General features: G+C 35.4%; 1 long non-coding RNA gene and 1 pseudogene across 1 annotated transcript; one reads left to right on the plus strand and one right to left on the minus strand.

Annotated features, from left to right (window-relative positions):
- The first annotated feature begins 3,176 nt into the window (after positions 1 to 3,176).
- LOC101971253 (ATP-dependent RNA helicase DDX19B pseudogene) lies at positions 3,177 to 4,248 on the plus strand (annotated as a pseudogene).
- A 2,973-nt stretch (positions 4,249 to 7,221) lies between these two features.
- Positions 7,222 to 22,226, minus strand: LOC144371628 (uncharacterized). The gene is made up of 2 exons (XR_013431581.1): positions 21,896 to 22,226; positions 7,222 to 7,360 (listed from the first exon to the last, which is right to left on the minus strand). It is a non-coding gene; the product is annotated as an uncharacterized LOC144371628 (long non-coding RNA).
- Between the last annotated feature and the right edge of the window lie 127 nt (positions 22,227 to 22,353).

The following is a 22,353-nucleotide window of genomic DNA, read 5'->3' on the forward strand; positions in this document are numbered from 1 at the left end:
TACGTAAGCTTTGGTGGTGTTGATATTAATAGTCAAAATTAATAGAACTATATTCTTTAAAAGGATGATATTTTTATATGTGTAAATCATACTTTGATAACAAAAATATATAAAATCCAAAATAAGAATATTTATAATAGATATAATTTTAAAAGAAATTTAAAAGTAAACTCAAATGTAGATTTATGAAATTGAAATGGATTTATAAAGCACATAAGGCTTTTTAATTTATAATATAGTATTATTTATAATCATTTGATGAAAAATTTTGAAATCTTGAATAAATGGTTAAGATTGAACAATATAAGACCTGGTTAAATAAACTATGGCAAATTTAAATGCCAAAATACTATTTAATCAATAAAAATAATAATGCATAAGACAATTTTGTGACATGATCTCACTAATATAAAATGGATATATATATATATATATATATATATATATATATATATATATATATATATATAAACTGGTAGTATTGCTAATAGCAATGGTCACCTCAGGGTATATTTGACTTTTGCTTCATCTTTGTGCTTTTTTTGTTTCTATGTTTTCTGGATGTTGACATTGTGTAATTTTTGTAAATCATAAAGGCTATTGAAATAATTTGGTGATATCAGAAAATAAATGCATGCTAAATGCCTAACAAAATTATGTCAAAAGAATACATGAGATAGCTTTAGGGATTTCTTGCTGGCAAACATTGGGCAATTTTATCATGAAAAAGAACAGTAATGATAGCATAAATAACCATTTAATTTTCACAGAAATATGAGTTAATATTGCTACTCTTTAAAAAGTTGGAGAAAGTAAAGGAAGGCAATTTGTTAAACATGTATATATGGTGGTAGGATAAACTTCTTTACAAAAGATAGTCTATGAATAAATATTGAGGGAATAGTAATAAATCACAATTCTGCCTTAACTCTGTGATTAATTCAACCATTTATTAATATTAACAGATTCTAATAGATACTATTAATTATCACTAATAGAAACTATCACATATAGCATTTATTATAACAGAAGCATTTTTCTCTTTTATGTATTTATTAGTACATTATAGTTACATATAAAATGGGGTTTATTCTGATAGAGTCAAATTTGTTTTTAATATAAGTTGCTCCATTTTAGTCTCTGATACTTTCCCTTTCCCTTTCCTCCTCCTTCCCTCTGTTCCCTTCCTCTACTCAACTGGTGTTACTCCTTTATGTAGTTTTTTGAATTGGTATTTTACAGATTTACATAAAGGTAAAATTTACTGTGGTATGTATATATATATATATATATATATATATATATATATATATATATATATATATAATGATTAGATCATTTTCATTCTACCATTCCTCCATTTTTCTAACACTCCTCCCTCCCTTTCAAGATTCTTCCTCTACTCCTCTGATGTCCCCTCAATTTTTGTGGAATATGCCCCCCTTTTCCCTCTTATTTTGGTCTAGCTTCAACATATGAGAGAAAACATTTGACCTTTGACTTTGTAAGTCTGGCTTAGACCACTTATTATGATAGTTTCTAGTTCTACTCATTTATCTGTAAATGTCATAATTTCATTCTTCTTTATGGCTGAGTAAAACTGCATTGTGTATGTATACCACATTTTCTTTAACCATTCATCTGTTGACAAGCGCCTGGATTGATTCCATAACTGGGCTATTGTGAATTGTGCTGCTGTAAACATTGATGTGGTTGTATACATATAGTATTTTAATTTTAGAACCCTTGGATATATAGCAGAAAGTGGGATAGCAAGATCATATAGTGATTCCATTCTTAGTTTTTTTTTTTTAAAGAATCTCCATACTTATTTCCAAAGTGGTTGTACTAATTTTCAGTGATCAACTGATAAATTTAGTATTATAAGTAGAGAGACTTCCTAATATTATGTCTTTCTGGTTGTAATTAAATTCTAAATACAAAAAATACCAGTGAAGTATACTTGCCAAGCATCATTAACTAGCATATAGTCATAAAGGCATAATCAGAATAAATAATCAGTAGAATCAATGACATTTTGCCAGACAACTAGTTGATCTCGACTTCATAGATAATATAAGCTAATTTAAAATGAGTGGAGGAAGGGAGGGGAAGAACAGAAGTTCAGTAGATTAGACAAAGGGAAATAAAAGGAAGGGAGGGGGATAGGAAAAGGAAAGACAATGGAATGATTCTGACCTGACTTTCCTTTGTACATATATGAATATATCACATTGAATCTCACCATCATGTACAACCACAAGACTGGGATTCTAATTATAATAAGATATACTCCATGTTTGTATAAATATGTTGAAATTTACTATAATGTGTAAATAAAAAGAAAAACAAATTTAAAAATGGATGGGTGAAACAGAAGAATTGTCCTAGATTAAAATGACTAAAAAGACATAAGCAAATGTATTTAAGAACTTCAATTATGTCGAGAGTTAAAACATATTGTATTTGGGAGATAATTGTGGAATTATGAATATGGACTGTATATTAGATGATATTATTGAATTAATTATAATTGTCATAGATGTGATGATGATCTTGTGGTTATATAATGAAAATCGAGGAAAATTATTTCTTTTTTAGAGAGAGAGAGAGAGAGAATTTTTTAATATTTATTTTTCTGTTTTCGGTGGACACAACATCTTTATTTTATTTTTATGTGTGCTGAGGATCGAACCCAGTGCCCCGTGCATGCCAGGCGAGCGCATTCCGGCTTGAGCCACATCCCCAGCCCAAGGAAAATTATTTCTAAGTAGTACATGTAGGATTATTTTGATATAATAAGTTGTGATGTTTGAAATTAACTTTTAAATGGTTTAGCAAAAGCTAAACATAGATCCTACTGTGCCTGCCAGGGTACCCACCAGCAGCCACATCCCACCCAAGCTGGGGACCATGGCCACCAACTTGTGGCCCTGTTCGTAGATGAACAGGAAGCAGCAGCCTAGTCTGTGCTGTTGTCAAGACCAATACTAATGCAGGTAAGACAGATGAAGAAGAGAAAGAGGACAGAGCTGCCCAGTCTTTACTCAACAAGCTTATCCAAAGCAAACTTGTGGATAACACTAAACAAGTGGAAGTCTTGCAAAGGAATCTGAACTTCGTGGCTCTCCTCAGTAAAGTCTTTTGAAGAGCTTCATCTAAAACCACAGCTTCTCCAAGGAGTCTATGCCATGGGTTTCAACTGTCCATCTAAAATTTAAGAGAATTCATTGCCTTTGATGTTTCCTGAACCTCCACAGAACTTAATTGCCCAGTACTGGTAAAACAGCCAAATAGAACCTTCAAAGAGACACCCCCAAATTTTTGTGCCTCTCCCCCACATATGTGCTCACCCTTCAAACAGGAAAAATAATTAACAGATGGACAAATTTTATCTTGAACTGAAGCTAACTTATGCTGTTTGTGGCAATAAATTGGAAAGATAACCCAAGATCTGTGAGAAGATTGTCATTGGTACCCCAAGGACCGTCCTGGACCAGTGCTCCAAATGGACACAAAAAGAATCAAGATATTTGTTCTGGATGAGGCTGACATGATGATAGCCACTCAGGGCCACCAAGATCAGAGCATCCATATCCAGAGGATGCCACCCAAGAACTGCCAGATGTTGCTTTTCTCTGCCACGTTTGAAGTCGCTGTGTTGAAATTTGCTCAGAAAGTAGTTCTGAGCAACATTATCAAAGTAAAGTGTGAGTAGGAGATTTTGGACATCATCAAGCAATACTATGACCTGTGCAGTAACAGAGATGAGAAGTTCTAGACCTTGTGCAACCTGTATGGGGCCATCACCATCGCTCAAGCCATGATCTTCTGCCATATCTGCAAAATAGCTAGTTGACTGACAGCAGAGTTCTCAAAAGAAGGCCCCCAAGAGGCCCTGGTGAGTGGAGAAATAATGGTGGAGCAGAGAACTGCTGTTATTGAGTGCTTCTGAGAGGGTAAAGAGAAGGTTCTGGTGACCCCCAAGGTGTGAGCTTGTGGTATCAATGTTGACCAAGTGTCTGTTGTTATCAACTTCAATTTTCCTGTGGACAAGGATGGGAACCCAGACAACATGATCTACTTGTACTGGATCGGGTGTACTGGTCACTTTGGCAAGAGGGGACTGACTGTGAACATTATCAAGCACAGCATGAACATCCTGAATAGAATCCAGGAGCATTTTAATAAGAGATAGAAAAATTAGACATGGATGATTCAGATGAGATTGAGAAAATAGCCAGTTGAGAAGCTCTACCAGCCCTTGGCACTGCCCTGCATGGGTGACAATTGCTTTCACAGTAGAGGCCTCAACCATCACTACAAAGATGTAGACATGAGGAAAAAACTACCTACCTCACTTTACATTACGTTGGACTTGACAAAAATTTTTGCCAATGATGAGGGATAGTAGAAATTTTTTACACCACTGTAGAAGATTAGGTGTGAATACATAGAAATTTACCTTTTGGAACTTCTGTCAGTTTTTTAGCCAGCACTTCTCTCATCATTACCCTAATCTAGACATTGTAGCTGATTACTTACCAGGATCCCCTGCTGAAATTCCTTCCTGTTCTGTGGCTTAGAGTGTGGAGGGCAGCCTCCAATCCCTGTAGAATACAGAATAGAAGTGAAGAGGGATTACAGAGGGAGAGGACACCCACAGTAAATAGGTGTTACACCTGTGATGTCTGGAAGCCACCATGAGGAAGCAGAGGAGACCTGTGACCTGCTGCTTTGGACTGACTTGGTATGGAATAGCTCATCTGCATATTGCCAGCCCCTCTGTCCTAATGTCCACAATAGGAAGGTATTTGCTGTGATGGACAAAAATGTCAGGCTCTGGGTCTTTCTATGCAGGCTTGTGTCTCAGGACCATCATTGGCTCTTTTCAGCAGGTTTGATGTGGGTGTAGTGTACATTGGATTATTGGTGGGTCCTTTGCTTGTGCTTGGGCAAGTCCTTTGGAGAAGTCCCCACAAAATTGCCACAAAATTTGGTTTCACTGGCACTTACAGCATCTTTTTTGTGTTGTCTTTCTTAATCCTCAGCCCGAGCAAATAAAAAGTGGCCTGGGATTTGGATTCTCAGCGAAAATTGTGGGTTCAACTTTCTAATGGCCATCTTCAAGGCAGTTTCAATGATAGTCACAAATTCTTTCTTTGCCTCAAGGTCCCAGAAGTTTTGTCAGATCTGGGGAAAGATTATAGATATTTGGCATCTTGATTGTAAAGAGGTTCTGAACATCTGTGTTCACAGTGCTTGGAATATACAAACAGGTTCAACTGAGGGACTAGATGGATTACAACTATTCATCTGTCCAAGGCATGAGTAATTGCCAAGATCAAACTTCCTCACACCTGGCCAAGGCTCTTGGGACCCAGAGTGTCAGAGCAAAGATAATCTCTTTTGCAAGAGCAATCTGAGACCCCCAACCAAAAGGAGTCTTCTTCAGCTCTTTGGCCCTGATATAGAATGCACTTTATCTAGGACCTAGAAGAGGAATTTATTATTATTATTATTATTATTATTATTATTATTATTATTATTATTATGGTTCTGGGGATCAAACCCTAGGCAAGTGCTCTACCATTGAGCCTTGGTAGAAGTCTTTTATGTGATTAGAACTATTCTAATCTCAGATCGTCTTTGAGTTGTCTCTGTTTTAAGGCTGTCACCTAGAAAGGGAGGTTGCCTAATATCAGCCTCCTGGTACTTTTCTTAATCTGACATGGTAGAGAGACTGACTGCCAATTCTGATACATTCTCCAGTGGGTTCTTGATGGTGTAATTTTCTGTATGCTCCTGGTCAACACTGACCCATAGTAGGAGTCTCATGAGAAGAAATGTTATAGTATCCTGCAGATCTGTGGACCAACTTTGAAATAACTAAAAACAAGGACAATAATTAACGAAATAAATAGACTCCCTACTAGTCTGTATGCCAACTTCACTCCTCACAACAGGTATGACTCATCTACTATTACAGCCATAAGTCTGAGAAGGAAAGGGAAGTGGTGTGCAGCTGACTCTTCAATAGTAGGAGTAAATAGGTTTCTGGTGGAAGTGTAGATCAACAGTTCTTAACCTGAGGTATTAGATCTCTGAAAATTCACTGGATAGGTTTCATAGAGTCTATGAAATATATGCATTAGTTTGAATTTAAATGCATTTTCTTGGGGAGACTCCCAAAGGATTATGCATCTTTTAAAAAACCAAGACACACTCTATTGTTGATGGTTCTGGAACATCACCCCAGTATCACTGTGGTTCATAACCCTTCATAGTCCATTTTCATTCCTGCTAGTGCTTGTATCCAGGGCTCAGTGGTCCACAACTGCTTCTGTGACCTTGTACAGTCTGGAGACCTCAGTGATGTAAAAGTGTCTTGAACTTAGTTAATCTTGGTCCCCAGGGATTTTTTACTGATTTTATTTATGGAAAGATAAACTGTGCCCTAAAAGAGAGAAACTCAGGAAAAGAAAATTTTGGTGCGGTAGAAAATTCTGGATTCTCATTATCTATAAACAAAGTGAAATTTCTTAGGATTGTTTTGTGCCATCCATTGACTGTATGCATAAGAACAAATCACTTGTTGATGTATTCTTTATTGATGTTAACTAAACTTAATTAAGGTGTGTTCTCAAAAGAAAGTTAAATATATATACCCAATATATAGAGACAGGTATGGAGAAAGTGAGAGGAAAAGTAAACGAGAAAGAAAGAATGAGGGTACAAAGTAATTAAAATGCTATCAATTAATGAATATGAGAATTTGGGTGAAGTGATGTTCAGTATATGACTACTTTTCTACACATATCAAACCTTTTTTCAGAATGAAAATTATGAAAACAATCATTTGACACTTTACATGACAAAATATTAAAGCTATTCTGTTAACCAGAGTTTATCTGTGTGCCCCTATAAATTATATGGAGTAGGGATGGCTGCTTAAATACAGCCCTTGCTGACAGCAAAGAGGCCAACTTACAAGAATAAAAATTAGTGAAATTTTTTTAGTTATATGTGAAAGAATAGATAGATGGTGGATCAGTTTTACAAGTACAATTCAAGACATTTAAAAGCATGTATTTTCAAAATTGATTTCAAATCAATGTTCATTATCCTTCAGGATGATAAATGGCAAAAAACTTAAGAAATGAAATGTGACATTCAATGACAACTTATATCATACCAATTTACAAAATGAAGAAGCAGATATATTGGAAATATTATGTATATTCTTTAATTATAAAAATTAAGCCTGTCACAGTGGTATATACCTTCAATCCCAGGTACTCAGGAGGCTATGGTAAGAGGACTACAAGTTTGAGGTCAGCCTCTGCAACTTATCAAGATCCTGTATCAAAATAAAAAACAAAATAAAATCATAAGGGCTGGTTATATAACTCACTGAGGAAGACTGTCCCTGAGTTTAATCCTAGTACTATAAAAATACAAGTTAGGGGCTGGGGTTGTGGCTCAGTGGTAGAATGCTTGCCTAGCATGTGTGAAGCACTCGGTTTGATTCACAGCACCACATGTAAGCAAATAATAAAGGCCCATAAATAACTAATAAAAATATTTTTAAATAAAATAAATAAAAATACAATTAATGTGTTTCACTGTGACATTTCTATATATTCTTACATATTGTGCTTATATGTATCCATCCTCCTTACTACACTTACTTAATGTGATATTTGGCTTAACATGATATCCTCCAGTTCTATCCATCTTCCTGCAAATGATGTGGTTTCATTCTTCTTTATAATACTCTATTTTTATATCTGCCACATGTTATTTTTCCATTAATCTGATGATGAGCACACAGGCTGAATTCACTTTGGATATTGTAAATAGCACTGCAGTAATCATGGGTATGTAAGTATATCTTTTGTGTTTTTGACAGCAGAATATTAGGGTTAGCCTTCAGTCCATTTTCCTCCAGTCTTGACAACAGTGTGCTATCAGCAAGAATATAGGAGTGAAATATGCTGAGGTCCCTAATAGGTACAGTGTCCAAAACAGTTGTGTTATTACTGTCTGCTGTTGCTATGGGGAAAGTATACAAGAGGGGAACTTCTGCCCCCTCAGACATGCCTACCTGAGGCTGAGTCATTGGCTGAGCACTTTAATTTCCCATATTCTTTAAGTTGAAGTGTTTGCAAGGTTTGTGTGAGAATTCATCATGGCATAACTTCTTTTAACTGGGCTATGGGTGTATTTCAGCAATAAATCCCCCACCCAACATGCTTAAGGTGCCCGGCTTGATCTCCTGATCCACTCAGAAGGAAGAAAACAAATACTAATACCCGTAACATCAAAACAGATCATATATAAAAATACAGTAGCAATTAAAAATAAAAACAACCACAACACTAATAACAATAGAAAAGAGAAAATACAGAAAAAAGTAAGAGTTAAAAAGTAATAAAAAAGGGTAAAATGGGGGAATAGAGGCAAAAAAATCCTATTAAGATACAAGTCAAAAAATAAAATAAGATGATAATGAAAAATATCAAAATAAAAATAATAAATGACAGAATGAATCGAGGAAAAGGAAAAAGCAAAGCAAAGAATCAAAAAAAAAATGAGTCAAAAATTCCTCCTAGGTGAGTTTTTGGATTGGAAACAATCTGTGTACCTGGTAATGTGGTTAATGTCTGGGCTGCAGCAAAACCTCCTCACAGACTGAGCTGCAGCATTATGTGAGCTCTGCCAGGAGCATGTATATTCAGCCCCACAGAATATAGCAGGTGTGCACCAGGGACATAGTAAATGTTTAAGTTGAGGCATATACACAAGATGTCTCTGGACATGGGAGGGAAGCAGTCAAACCAGCAAGTTCGTACTAGATTTGATGCAGCTTTGGGAACCTGAGAAATTTCCCCCATTGGTCTCAGAATTCTCAGACCTGGTTCTCCCTCAACACCATGTGTAACTTGACTGAAACTCTCTGTTTCAGCCTCCACTCCTCAGATGTTCAAACCACTAGGCAGACATATGTGTGTCACTCATCCAGCCAGGACTGTCTTGCTTGGTTGTCTCCCTCCAAATCAATATTGTGTCACGGGTCCACAGGGACTCTGAATTGTGATTGCTGTATATTTAGTTTATTTCCTAATAAAGGACCCTGTTAAGATGGATTCTAGTTGTAGTATTCTGAGGTGTTGTTGACCTATGTATTGAATTTTTTCTCTAAAGCTAGCTTGCTGCCCAGAAAGAGTCACTCTCAGGCCAAATTCCTCCAAAAGGATTTAAAGTTTGTTTGAACCATGGATTTCTTGGGCAGTTAAGACTGCTGGTCTGTAATTATTATTGGGTTGATTGCATTTTCCAGCTTACCATATTCTTGTGAGGTCTGTTTTTCCTTCTCTCACCAGGGAGCCACACCATTAGAACAAACTTTTTCTCTTTGATGTCTTTCCTATTCTCTCTGCTGTTTAGATTCTCTGTCACTACTTTATTGATTATCTGACTATTCCCTCACTTTCTCTCTTTGGCATATAATTTATCCTCTGTTTCTGACTTTTCTCACTTGCAGAACCACACAAAGGGTAATCCTATTCCTCCATCTTTCTTCTTTCTCACTATACTTAATAGCATAGTTGAAACTGGATCACAGTCTCCTAACTTCCAGTTCCATGTGCTCTTGTGTTATAAAGCCAGAACTGAGAAGAAGTGAAAATCAAGGACCATTATCCCAAAAGACATGAAAAGGGGTAAAATAGCCTTGTTTTAAAAATGCATAATAAGAGAACTTGAAGATTCTTTCCTCAAAGCTTGAAAGAGAACATTTTGAGGCATATAAAAGAAAGTGCTATATTACACAGAAAATAGTAATTGCACACAATTGTTACCCTAATAGTTAGTATAAAGTAGAAATTGAAATAAAATCAAAAAAGCTTAGGTAGTCATAGAAGACAAATTAAAAAAAGAATGCTATTAAAGGAAGCTACTAAGGGAATGTGATATAGTGCAAGCAGCAGTAGACCACAGATTCTCAAGACCTAGGCATAGTTCTGGACCAGCCACTGAGCCAAATAGAAATCTCAGGTAAAATTATTTCTCTTATCTGAATCTCAATTTTCTGTCAAAAACAAAGATTAAACTACACCAATGTTTCTCAAAGCATACTATTTAGAATATGAGTTTCCACGAAATCCTCTACAAAAGGGTAATTTCATACCCAAATGATACTTTGCTCTTAGAAATTTATAATGCACATTCTTCTATTGCACATTATAAATTTCTAAGAACAAGGGAGTAGAACCACCATTTGACCCAATTATCTTACTCCTCAGTTTATACCCAAAGAACTTAAATTCAGCAAACTACAATGATGCAGCTCAATTCACAATAGCTAAACTATGGAACCAACCCAGATGTCCTTCAATAGATAGATAAACAAATGTGGTATATATACACAATGGAATATTATTCAGCCCTAAAGAAGAACTGAATTATGGCATTTGCTAGTAAATGGATGGAACTAGAAAATATCACATTAAGTGAAATAAGCCAGTCTCCAAAATCCAAAGACCAAATGTTTTCTCTGATATGCAGATGTTAATTCACAATAAAGGGGGTTAGGGAAGAATAGAAGTACTTTGGATTAGACAAAGGGGAATGAATGGAACAGAAGGGGAATAGGAATAGGAAAGGTAGAATGAATTTGACAATATTACCCTATGTAAGTCTACAACATGTACAACCAGAAGAATGAGAAGTTATACTCCATATTGTATAATATGACAAAATACATTCTACTGTAGGCATAACTAATTAGAAAAAATTTTAAAAATTAAAAAATAAGAAATTTCTAGTGTACATTATGCTACTAAGGGCTCTTACAAGCCCTACTGTATACCATAATTTTAAACTTTTTGTCCACTTTTTTTCAGTTTTGATTTTAGGAGTTTCTGGGGGATTGAAACCAAAGCCTTATGAATGTTAATTACCTGCTTGACAACTGAGATACACACCAATATATTTCAAACATATAATCATGTAATCCTTGTGTCTTAGAATACTTGATGCAGTCATGTAGGTTCAATGCAACCTCCTTTTAGATAACTATACTCTTCCTTTGAGGACCTTGATAATGGTTAAGCCAGGCCTCACCTGCAATTCATAGCATAATGTGCTTTTGATGTTAAATGGGAAACAAAAATATGTGTTGAAGGAGATTATATATACACATACATATACATATATGTATGCATACATATACATGTGGTCATGTATACACACAAAAACAAATATGTATGCATATGCATACACATAACATTTTCCCTTCAAAATTCACTCTCGGAACAGTTGGCCTGAATGGAATTAATGTTGTGAGCACTTATGCCTCTGAGTTTAGCCAACATGAGACACCATCAGAAAATTAGATATAAAGCAGTGAGGAAAGGATTCTTATGCCCAGGGATTCTCTATGGTAATTTTCCTTTAATTTCTGGACTGAAAAACACTGCTCCTTTCAAGGTGGCCAAATTTATAGAAGTGTTTCTTCTACCAGACTCTAGCAATTCCTTTCCTTCCCTTGTCCTCCCCTAGGAGTGATAATAGCTTAAATGATACTATCTTGGAATATTGTTTTATGCCTTGTTGTTCCCCTATATACCTCCTTTGAAAATAACCCATTTGTAATGAAGCTGATTCAAATTATTGTATTTTAAGTGTATCATCTGATTTTGGTTGAGAACCTTAACTAACCCACTGTTTTCAGTAGGTCAAGTTTGAGATTAATATGGAGTGTCCAGTTGGAGATAAACAGTAGTAGGAAATTCCATCAATGGATTTGAAACTCAGGAGAAACTAGAGTTAGAAATTTGAAATTCATTAGTTATGTGAGGAAGGTGAAGCTGGTGAAGTTATAATAATTGTCCATCAAGAGAGCTGAATAAAATTAGGACTTAAAACAGAAGAGAATTGTAAGGAAGGAATATCTCCTTCTGGAAAGTCAAATTATTAAGCAGAAACATAAGGCTGTGTATATTAACAAGGATTGAGACAAAAAGGTAGATAATGACTTTATAGGATATTTTATAAACACCATCTCTACCTATTGAAAACACCTTTTCTAGTGACTTGAGTTTAGAGGTCCTTTAAATTCTAGTGATATTTAGAACTTTCCAGATACACCCTGCCAACTGGGATCTCTTTAACACCCTATTTACCTCTGTGTCCATAACGTTTCTGTCATCTTCCTGATTTACACATTCTACCTCTAGATGATCACACATCTTATTAAGATAAAATCAAATTAATTTTTCTGCTTCAGGAGAAAAATATATTTTAACATTTTGTGTTTATATTATTGACCAATTGTTGAGATCTAGATTGTTCTATTGCCTCTGCCACAAAAAAAATGTATCAATGTAGTTGTCACTGCAAAAGTAATTTACAAGAACTATCAGTTTTCAGTATTGCTATAAAGGAAAAAGTATCGTAATCTATAGGAATTACGTATAAGTTTCCAAAAATGATGCAGCATAAAATCATAAAATGTCCCTGAATTAATAACCAGGAAATTTGGATTCTAGATGTGGAAAGGAACCAAACTTCAGAGTGACCTTTGGCCTTAGTTTTATCATCTACAACATGAGAAAATTGGAATAGATTGACATATTTTTTTAAATGTATTCCTTGGGACCCTGGAGAGCTACTTCACAAGGCACTTAAGTAGGAAAAGGAAATTGAAAAGATGGCCTCTGAGTCTATCCCCTCACTCTTTCAGAGCACTTTTTTCCTCTTGTTTATATTTCATTCTCTGTATGATTTTTAATGAACAAAGCCCTCACTGCATATCAAGTAGCCTTCAGAAACAGCCTTGATGATCTTTCAGATCTCTTCTAGTGTTGACAGCCTAGAATTCTAAATGTGAGGATGTAGCTATCTGGAATGTCATACCTAAACAAGACTTGTTTGTGAGAACCTCATTGCTCCCAGGTATAGTCACCATTCGGGCAGAAGAAGGCCATGACTAACTAACCCCAGCCTCCTGATTCTGGCACTGCCTTGTTCTGATTTAATCCTTGATCTTAAGTTTTGTGGTGACAAAAGGAGGGAGCCTTGGCTTTATTACAATGTGCTTTTTGTCCCCCTCCCACTGTGCATTATTCAGGGCTACGTGGGAGAGAGTGTTGCTATTTAGGTAAGATGGGCCAAGTTCCAAAATTGGAAAGCAAACAAACTTGAAATGTTTCTCTCATCAAATCATACTCTTTAATCTTTCTTCTTCCATTTTTATTTATTCTTCTGTTAATTTTGTGGTTGGAACAAGTCTAAATATAAATGAAATCTCCCCCAGCTGGTCACCTTCTCCAGCCAGATCCTGAAGTACAGGGAACCATGTTGCTGTCACCATTTGCTTTACATCTGGAATCTCAAACAAGGCATTCCTTTTACCTTATGCCTCCTGACAATATTCCTGATGCTGGACTGAGTAGGTACTGAATTAAATAAGGCAAGTGAGAATGATTCCCCTCTATTTTAGTATGAAAGTAGTACAGAAAATAATAAGACACCACAGAAGACATGAATTGATTAGCAGGAATGTAGTTTCTAAGTCAGGCCAGAGAGAAACAATGAAGGTGAATTCTTAGAAATTAGATTCCAACTGAATCCACAGGATATTAGTTAGAAAGGAGAAAAAAGAAATTCGGGTCTCCAGCTGCTTAGAGAAGCCAGAAAAGAGGCAGTAAATATGATTAACAGAGGATTCAAGGAGTCCTTCCTTTGTCAGAGTTGCTTCCTCTTCTCACTACTGCTGCATACATCATACTCTTATTCATTTCTGAGGGGCTCAAGAATGAAGGAATGGGGCTTTAGAATGGCATTCCCTTGGATGCTGTAACATCAATTTTCAAGTTTGTTCGGAGAACAAGACTATTAGACATGGTATCAGAAATCATTCTAGTTTATTTCAATAATAACTTACTTGAGTACCTACTGAGTGCCATAGTATGTGCCTAACCAAGAAGTTTTCAGCCTAATGGCAAAAGAGTAAATAAACATCAAAATTCAACACAAAGCAGTAAATTGAGTGATAGTGGTTGGAGCAGCATGTCACAAAAGCATAACGTAGAGGCCCTTTACTGAAATGCACATAGATTCACAGAACCTCAGAGTTGAAAAGAAATAGAGAACATGAAGTCCAATACCTTCTCTGTAGAGATGGAAAAGTAAAATCCTGAATACTGATGAGACTTCTTCAAAGTCATAGAGCCAGCTAATGGCAGAGCTGGACTTCTGGTTTAGAGAATCAGAGTCATTTAGCTCTCTGCCATTTTTTCATTTACTTCAAGATGGTACTTTCTTGTAATAAATTATTCCAGGACTCTGTTCTGGAAAAACAACTAAAAGAAACTGATGAAGGGTTTGTGCAGTGTAGAAGACATGCCTCTTGATCTGGATATCAGAATATATCTGTTTCTGTATGTCCTTTCTCTTTTTATGATAGCTTGCACATCAACAAGTCTCATACAGAAATCTTCCATTATCTTATACTATAGTATAGTAGTACCATGGATCCTAGAGTAATCATTAAAGAAGCACTGGAATTCTAACTGAGAAAAAAATCTCTTGGGTTCTCTCTCTCTCTCTCTCTCTCTCTCTCTCTCTCTCTCTCTCTCTCTCTCTCTCTCACACACACACACACACACACACACACACACACAATAAATAAATAAATAACTGTAGTTTCTAATATACTCATGGCAGGACAAGAGTAAGCAAGTTTATCTAATCTAATTGTATTTCAATTTTCATATCCCTGTCAGATGGTCATTCAATGCTTTCTTACACACATCCAACATCAATGATCCTACTAAGCTCAGAACAAATCTGTTAGAAAGCACTATCTTGGTCCAAATGAATAGGTTTATGCTTCCCTAAATTTTCTGCCTCTTGTGGATATTCTCATTAGGTTGCTCTCCTCAACATTCAAGAGATTTAAAGAACTATTATTATGTCTTCCTGACTTTTCACTTTTACAGGCTCAATAGTCTCACAATTTCATGTTCCAGTTGTTCTTGTTGATACCTAGATTCTAGCCCTGTTCTTGGTTGTTATTTGGACTCATTTTGCTTAGGTCAAAGAACATAGTGTGGAGAAATACAACTTTTTTACATATTACTAGGGTGAATACTAATTGGCAAAAATTTCTTACAGGGTAATTTGACAACATATATAAATATTTTAAATATTTATGTACCATAACTCAGGAAATCTACTTTTCCATGGAAACAACAGCATCAGTGGATGAACAGACAGATTATAGAAGATAAATAGATAAATAGAGGATAGAAGACGGTTTTGCTTTTCATAAGAAGTAACTGTAGAAATATAAGTGCTTACTAAAAGATCATTGATCTAAAATTTTTCTATAATCATACTATGAAATAAAATGCTAGCACTGATATGATAGAAGAAGATCTACGTAATAATGTGGAAAGATGCCCAAGGTACATTAAGTGAAAAAAATGAAAATCAATATTCAGGGTATGATTTCATTTTTGTAAAAAAAATGTGGGCATACTTATATGAAAACAGAAATTTTATAGGCATAAGAAACATCTGGAAAGATGCACACTAAATTACCTCTGAGATTTGGGCTTGAGGGCGTCTTTTGATTTTTTTATATATTTCTACATTTATCTCCTATAAGCATGAAGTATTTTTACAAATTAAAATAAATTAAGATTACAAAGCAAAAAGGTAACAGAATAAACCTAATTGACCCATCATCTCTATTCCCTCTATTCATGACAATCATTTCAGGGATACTTGTCCAGAGTCAGGAGAAACAGAGTTTACTTGGACCTTGGAGTCAGACTATCTGCGATCAGCGCCAAGTTTCTCAATTTAGTAGCACATTGCCTTGGTGAAATCACTTTAGGTCTATATACCTCAGTTTCCTCCTGGATGAAGTGGGCATAAACGGATTACTGACCTCCTAGAGATTTTCTGAATATTAAATGACTTAACACATGTAAATCACTTAAATGTTGACTAACACATAGAAAAGTTTAATAGATATAAGTAGTTATTCTAATTATTTTGTGTTATAATGAATATATATACTTTCAGTCACCATGACTTTCTGTTACCGTCATCCTTAACTCCTTCCTTCCCCTCACTCCTCCCAATAGGTCAACTACAAATCCTGAATTATATTAGGACAAGCCATATGCAATTTCTGTTTATGTACAACATAAATGATTTGCTATAAGTAATTTTATATGTTTCAACCTAATCCGTCCTGAGGATTGCACAAATATCTTCATTATTTTTATCTTAAGCAGTTAGTCTTCTAATTGGTCTACCTAGTTCCTGATTCTCTTGTTACACTAATATGCCTTAAAGATATACCTTTGATGTAGTCACCACTCTAAACCTACTGACCATTCTTTATCATGTTCTTCCTAGGAAACACCAGAGACATCACCATCCCCATTTATGAGATGATACATGTAACAGGTAAAGTTCATATATGTGATGACTTTTAATGGACACACTCAGATTTTGTTATATCCTGAAATAAATTCTTCAGGGAAGTGAATCACATTCTCTGCAATTTTGATTTATTATTCATAGAAGTATTTAAAAGAATATGAGTAAAGAAATAAACATTTAAATTAAATTGGCTATTTTAAATGACACTAAATTAAAATGTTTTAAAATCACTTTCAGAGATACTCTTATTTTTTAATGATAAACAAAATTGATGGAAATAATCTGCCAGTGTTTGGACAATTTTCTCAGGATTTGAACTGAAATGCCTCTTTAACTTGCTTGAAACCATTGATCACGTCAACCATGATTGGATATTACCCCCAATATGGCATTGTGGTTTGAAATTGTTTTTCTCACAAGCCAAACTAAGCCTGAAAATTATAAAATCACTTTTGTTTATAATAATGCACATTGCATGTATTCATTGAACACTTTCTGTGCTTTATATACTTTTTTGTGATCTTAATAACAGAAACATTCATGTCTCATTCTTTCTCATATACAGAATAAATATACAGGCTCTTGGCACCATTTATTTATCTCTCCTTTCCTTCTTCTCATAATATGGAGTGTGTGTGAGTATAATGTGGAAAGAAAAAACATATGATATATATCATATATATGTGTGTGTGTATTTTTACATATCATAATTATAAATTATGTATTACATGTATATATTGGAAAAATTAAGTATAATAAGCCCTACAACTCCCAAGTTCTTACAGTTATGAAAACCCATTATAGAACGTATCAATTAGACTGAGCAAAGTATAAGGGCTAGGACTTTATATAACTCTCAGTAAACAGTTTACAACTCCACCCAACCTTCTCTTCTACTCAAGAAAGTGCATAAAAAAGTTAGTAAGAATGGTCTTATTATAGGATAACCCTGAGTCTACTTTACTTGATTTTCTTTTAGGTAAATCATTTGCAAGCACTGGTACTTTAACTCTTATGGGTAACAGATTACTTTTGACACATCAGTGGGTTGCAACACAGGTCTGATCTTCTGAATAAAGTCCAAGGCCTTTGGCTGGCCTTCAGGAGAGGCTGTGCTCTAGCCCCCATCTTTTTAAAGTACCTTTCTATACCCAGTGCTTGAACCAAATGGATCTCTTCACTGCTTCCTAATCACTCTAAGATGCAGTATTTTCTCTTTATATCAAGGACTCATATTGGAGCCAGAATTCAATCTCAGGAAGGAGTCTGGCTCCAGAGTGCAGACATTTAACTACTACACTACACTGACTCTCATATAGTTCTTGCATTAGAGTACTTGCTGTCTGCATGAGAGGCAGCCAGAATGCCTCTTTTTTTCATTTGAGTCCTCTATGGAAACCTGCATGTAGTAGGCCTACCAAGATAGTGTACAGAACTCAAAACAAATGATAAGAATGTAAGCAGCATTTTAAAACAAATATATTAAACTTCATGAATGCTACATTAAAATTGCACAAAATGTATTTTTATAGGAAACCCTGTGGCAAACCAAAAATGACAACAAGAGATAAGAAAGCAAACTGTGTGTTATGAGTCTTATAATCTACATCCCTATCAGCTGTGAGAACACAATTCACTGCTTACTGCTTATTACTTTAAAAGATTATGGATGGCTTCTAGCTTAGTGATTCCTTCAAGTTTAAAAGTTAAAAGCTCTAAAATTACAGGGCAATTTACAAAGCCACTGCATTTGGCTTTTAAAGTTTCATATGTAGTATGTTTTTACCTCTTCCATCTAATAGATACTTGAAACTGGGTGAGTTAACATCTGAGCATTGCTCTCCTCATCTGTAATATGGGAGTACACCATCCACATAGTCGTTGTAAAGACTAAAATATCATAATGCACATAGAACATCTAGAACAGTGCTTGACATATATTAGGGTCAACTAATATAATAGTGGTCACCCCATTCTATCCTTTTACTAAGACAATAAATTCCTAGCATGGGCTAATTAAAAGAGAGAATTATATACTTAGTGGGATGATAATTCCTGGCCAGTGCTTTGGGGAAGACAAAATTGACACCTATATAATGTTATTAGCAATATAAATTAACTTATTACCTTAAATTTACATGTCATCACTACATATTCTCAGTCACTAAACCCTCACATCCAATTAGATCAACAAATCTCTCTATTCTCTCTCATAAATCTCTCTCCTCCTTTTGTAACCCTCATTACGTCTCACCCAGATTGCAGTAACAGCCTCTTAATTTGCCTTCTTTGGTCTTGCTTCACTTTCAATCCCCTCTCCTCATTCTTTCTAAAGTGCAATTTGAAACATTTCACACTCTGGCTGAAAATCCTTCAGTGTTCCTCATTAGCTTATGGTATAATGAAGGGGAAACTCCTTAACATGGATTGCTCATCAGTTATGTCTGATCCTTTCCTTTTCAGTCTTATCTCTGGCTACTTCCCACATACAAATTGTATGCTTTGGTAAAATTGAACTGCTTGAAATTCTCATCAAAATTCATTCATATTATCTTCCCCCATTTTCCCCCTTTCTCTCCGTACATTCTCCAAAGCTCTTATAGTGTCCTGAAAAGACTTAAATTTATGCTGCTCCAACATCTGGCTTCCTTGATGTTTCTTCAACATGCCAAATACACTCTCAACTTAGGGTACATTAGCTGTTAGGGTCCCCCTAGCCCTTAGGTAACAACCTAAGTTTAAATTGCTTGTTATCCATATATATAGATATAGATATAGATATAGATAGTTATAGATTCTTCCATTTCATTCATAACTCTACCCAAATATCATCACAATTATATCTATAATACACCCCCCATCTCATCACTTTTTATCCTCTACTTTACATCATCCTTCTTACATTGCTTCATACTACTTGAAATACATGTGTGTGTACCTCTCCAACAATATTTGCTTTATGAGAGAAGAAACATCATCTATTGTGCTTACTATGACAAACTTGTGGTGGCATATTGCCTGCCATAATGTATGCATTCAAAAATATGGGGGAACTCTCTTCCTTCTGTTTCAAAAACTTTTCTTTCCTAACTTTTCAACATTTTCCTGGGTAATGTTTTACTCAATCTTCAGTCTTCACCATCTTTGCAACAAGGAACTTAGTTGTGTAGCCTTCCTATGGCCTTCCCCATTTCCTCATAATTTTTTTTATAAAAAACAGACTATTCCTTGGTGGAAAGGGGGAATGTGAATAGATCATGGCAGTCACCTAGTTGTGAGGATATTTAAAAATTATTCAAGGGGTATTTTAGTCAATTTCTGCTGTGACTAAAAGAGTCTCACCAAAACAACTGTAGAAGAGGAAAGCTTTATTGGGGGGCTCACAGTTTCGGAGATCAGATACAGACTCCATAGACAGCAGACTCCATTCCTTGGGGCTCAAGGTGAGGAAGCACATCATGGCAAAAGAGTGTGGTGGAGGAAAGCAACTCATATAATGATCAGAGAGCAGAGAGAGACTCCACTCACCAGATAACAAATATATATCAAAAGCCACACCCCAATTCCAACCTTTCCAGCCACAACCTACCACTTTAGTTACTATTCAGTTAATCCAAATTAGGGGATTAAATAACTGATTGGGTTAAGACTCTTACAACCCAATTTTTTTCTTCGAACATTCTTATATTGTCTCACGCTTGAGCTTTTGGGGGACACCTGACATCCAAACTATAACAGGGGGATACTGTGCTTTAAAAGAATGCTTTCAAAAGAAGTATTCTCAGAATAAAACATTTTAAGAAATAAAAGTAATTCTTAAAATGGTAAAAGTTGATAAGAAATAATATTATAATATTCTTAAAGTTATTATTTATTAAATTGCTCAAAACTTTTAAAAAGAATGAGTATTCCAGCCACAACATGCAGGATATAGTAAACAAAAATGAAAGGATGGACCTCTAAGAAGAGGGATATAAAGACTGAGACAAAGAGACATGAAGCATGAAGAATTAAGGAGGGGTCTGATGTTTTTATGAAGTAAGAATTAATGGGGCCATGTGATAGATGGATATAACAAGATAAAAACCATGGTAATAACAATCCACAGGTATTGAATCTCTGTGGTTATAGAGTTGAACTTGAGTGGTTCAAGTGGAAATCTAAGTGAAACTAGACATCAAGCAGTTGGAAACTTGATCATCAAAAATTAAATGTATCCTTATAGTTTAGTGGTTACCCTTATTAGAATTTGTACTGTGCTCCTGAGGAAGACAATGGAGAAGGAACAGACCTCAATTTGTGTTTTAAATTATATTAAAAACGAAAAGCATTAAAACCTAAAATTAACTTATCTTTTGTAAGTTCAGAAGAAAGACTTCACTAGAAACAAAACATGGCGAGTGTTGATTAAACTTTGCACATATGCTATTACTATGCAACTTATATTGGAGCTCAGGTCTTCTGAGTTATTTACATTGCACTACCTCCCAGTAAACAATTGTCATCAACAGACCTGTCTTGTGTAGAATATCAAAATATATCCTACTCTTTCCCCCTAGCCTTAAACATTTAAGTTTTTAAATGATATGACTGATGGAAGAAAAAGATTAGCCTACAATGAATGTATAGTACGAAAAAAGCCTCTGTGGTTTGCTTTGAAATGATAAGAGTTAAAGAGATCTACTGACCTCTGTAATAGGCTGCCCATTTATCATATGCTGTAACTTTTACCAGAGGTGAGGGAACAATCTAGTATTTTGTTTAAGAAATTAATTTGAATTTTTAGAAGCCCTCATGGATAAAAACAATAAAACAAAAACTGATTTCAACTCTCTCCAGAGTTTTTGAACTACTGGAAATGGACTAAATTAATATTTGAGGGGTGGCTTGTTATTTGAGTGGGAAATACCTAAATGGACCTCACGATTCTGAAATTTTAAAATTACAATCTTAAACTTGAATGAACAACAACACAAAAAGAACTAAAGTATATTTTTCAATTATTTAGGGGGCTTGGGGCTGGAGTCTCCTGTTTGGGTGGGTTTGGGTGCATAGGTTTCCATTTAGGCCTGACAGGGTCAGTGAAAATTACCATCTAATAACCTGATGATGGGTTGAGAAAATTCTGCAGAATAGATGGACTCTAAGAGTAACCATGTATAGTATCCAGTTTAAAATTTTTCTTTTTCTATGTTGTAATTCTTTTCAGGAAATTTGGTAAATCACCACAGTTTCATGTTGCCTGTGGTTTGTGGAATAAGGGAGGAGACTGTATCTACTGTGGGATAAAGGGGTACAGAGAGAAAAATAGTCCACTACTCAGTAAAGTGGTGGTTAGGAGATAGCTTGAGAAGAAAAGCAGAGAAGTCTAGGGTGATAGGTGACAATAGAGAGCAAGGAAAGAAGTGTGATTAATATAAACACTCACCAGGGAATTTGAAAAGAAGGTAGGGAAGAGTCAGTAACCATAGGGTTTCTTCTGTTGCCCTAAAGTCTCCTACTAATCTAAGCCATTCTGTGGCCAAACAATTCTTGGCTACAGTCTTGAATCCACCTCCTTTTCCTGATGCCATCTCCTCACCAGGCCTGCCAAATTCCTTTACCTGTTTCATTGAGTCTTGTTGGTAGCAGAGGAGGGGAAAGGTTCTGGAGTTATCAGCCTGTATCATCATTCCTGCCCTCCCTTCCCCCTAGGAAGCTGGGGCCTGGAAGGGGGGAGCTGCAGGTTGGAACAGCAAGCTACCCGCAGGCCATAGTGAGGGACAGGGGGCCTTTGATCAGCTCCCCGTTACTGGGCTGTTTTTCCTCATGTTCTTTTTTTCTTTCTTTTTCTCTTTTGTCTTTTAAATTTTATTTATTTATTTACCCATTTGGTATGTGCCGAGC

This window comes from Ictidomys tridecemlineatus, chromosome X (assembly GCF_052094955.1).
Source record: "Ictidomys tridecemlineatus isolate mIctTri1 chromosome X, mIctTri1.hap1, whole genome shotgun sequence".
Lineage (NCBI taxonomy): Eukaryota > Metazoa > Chordata > Mammalia > Rodentia > Sciuridae > Ictidomys > Ictidomys tridecemlineatus.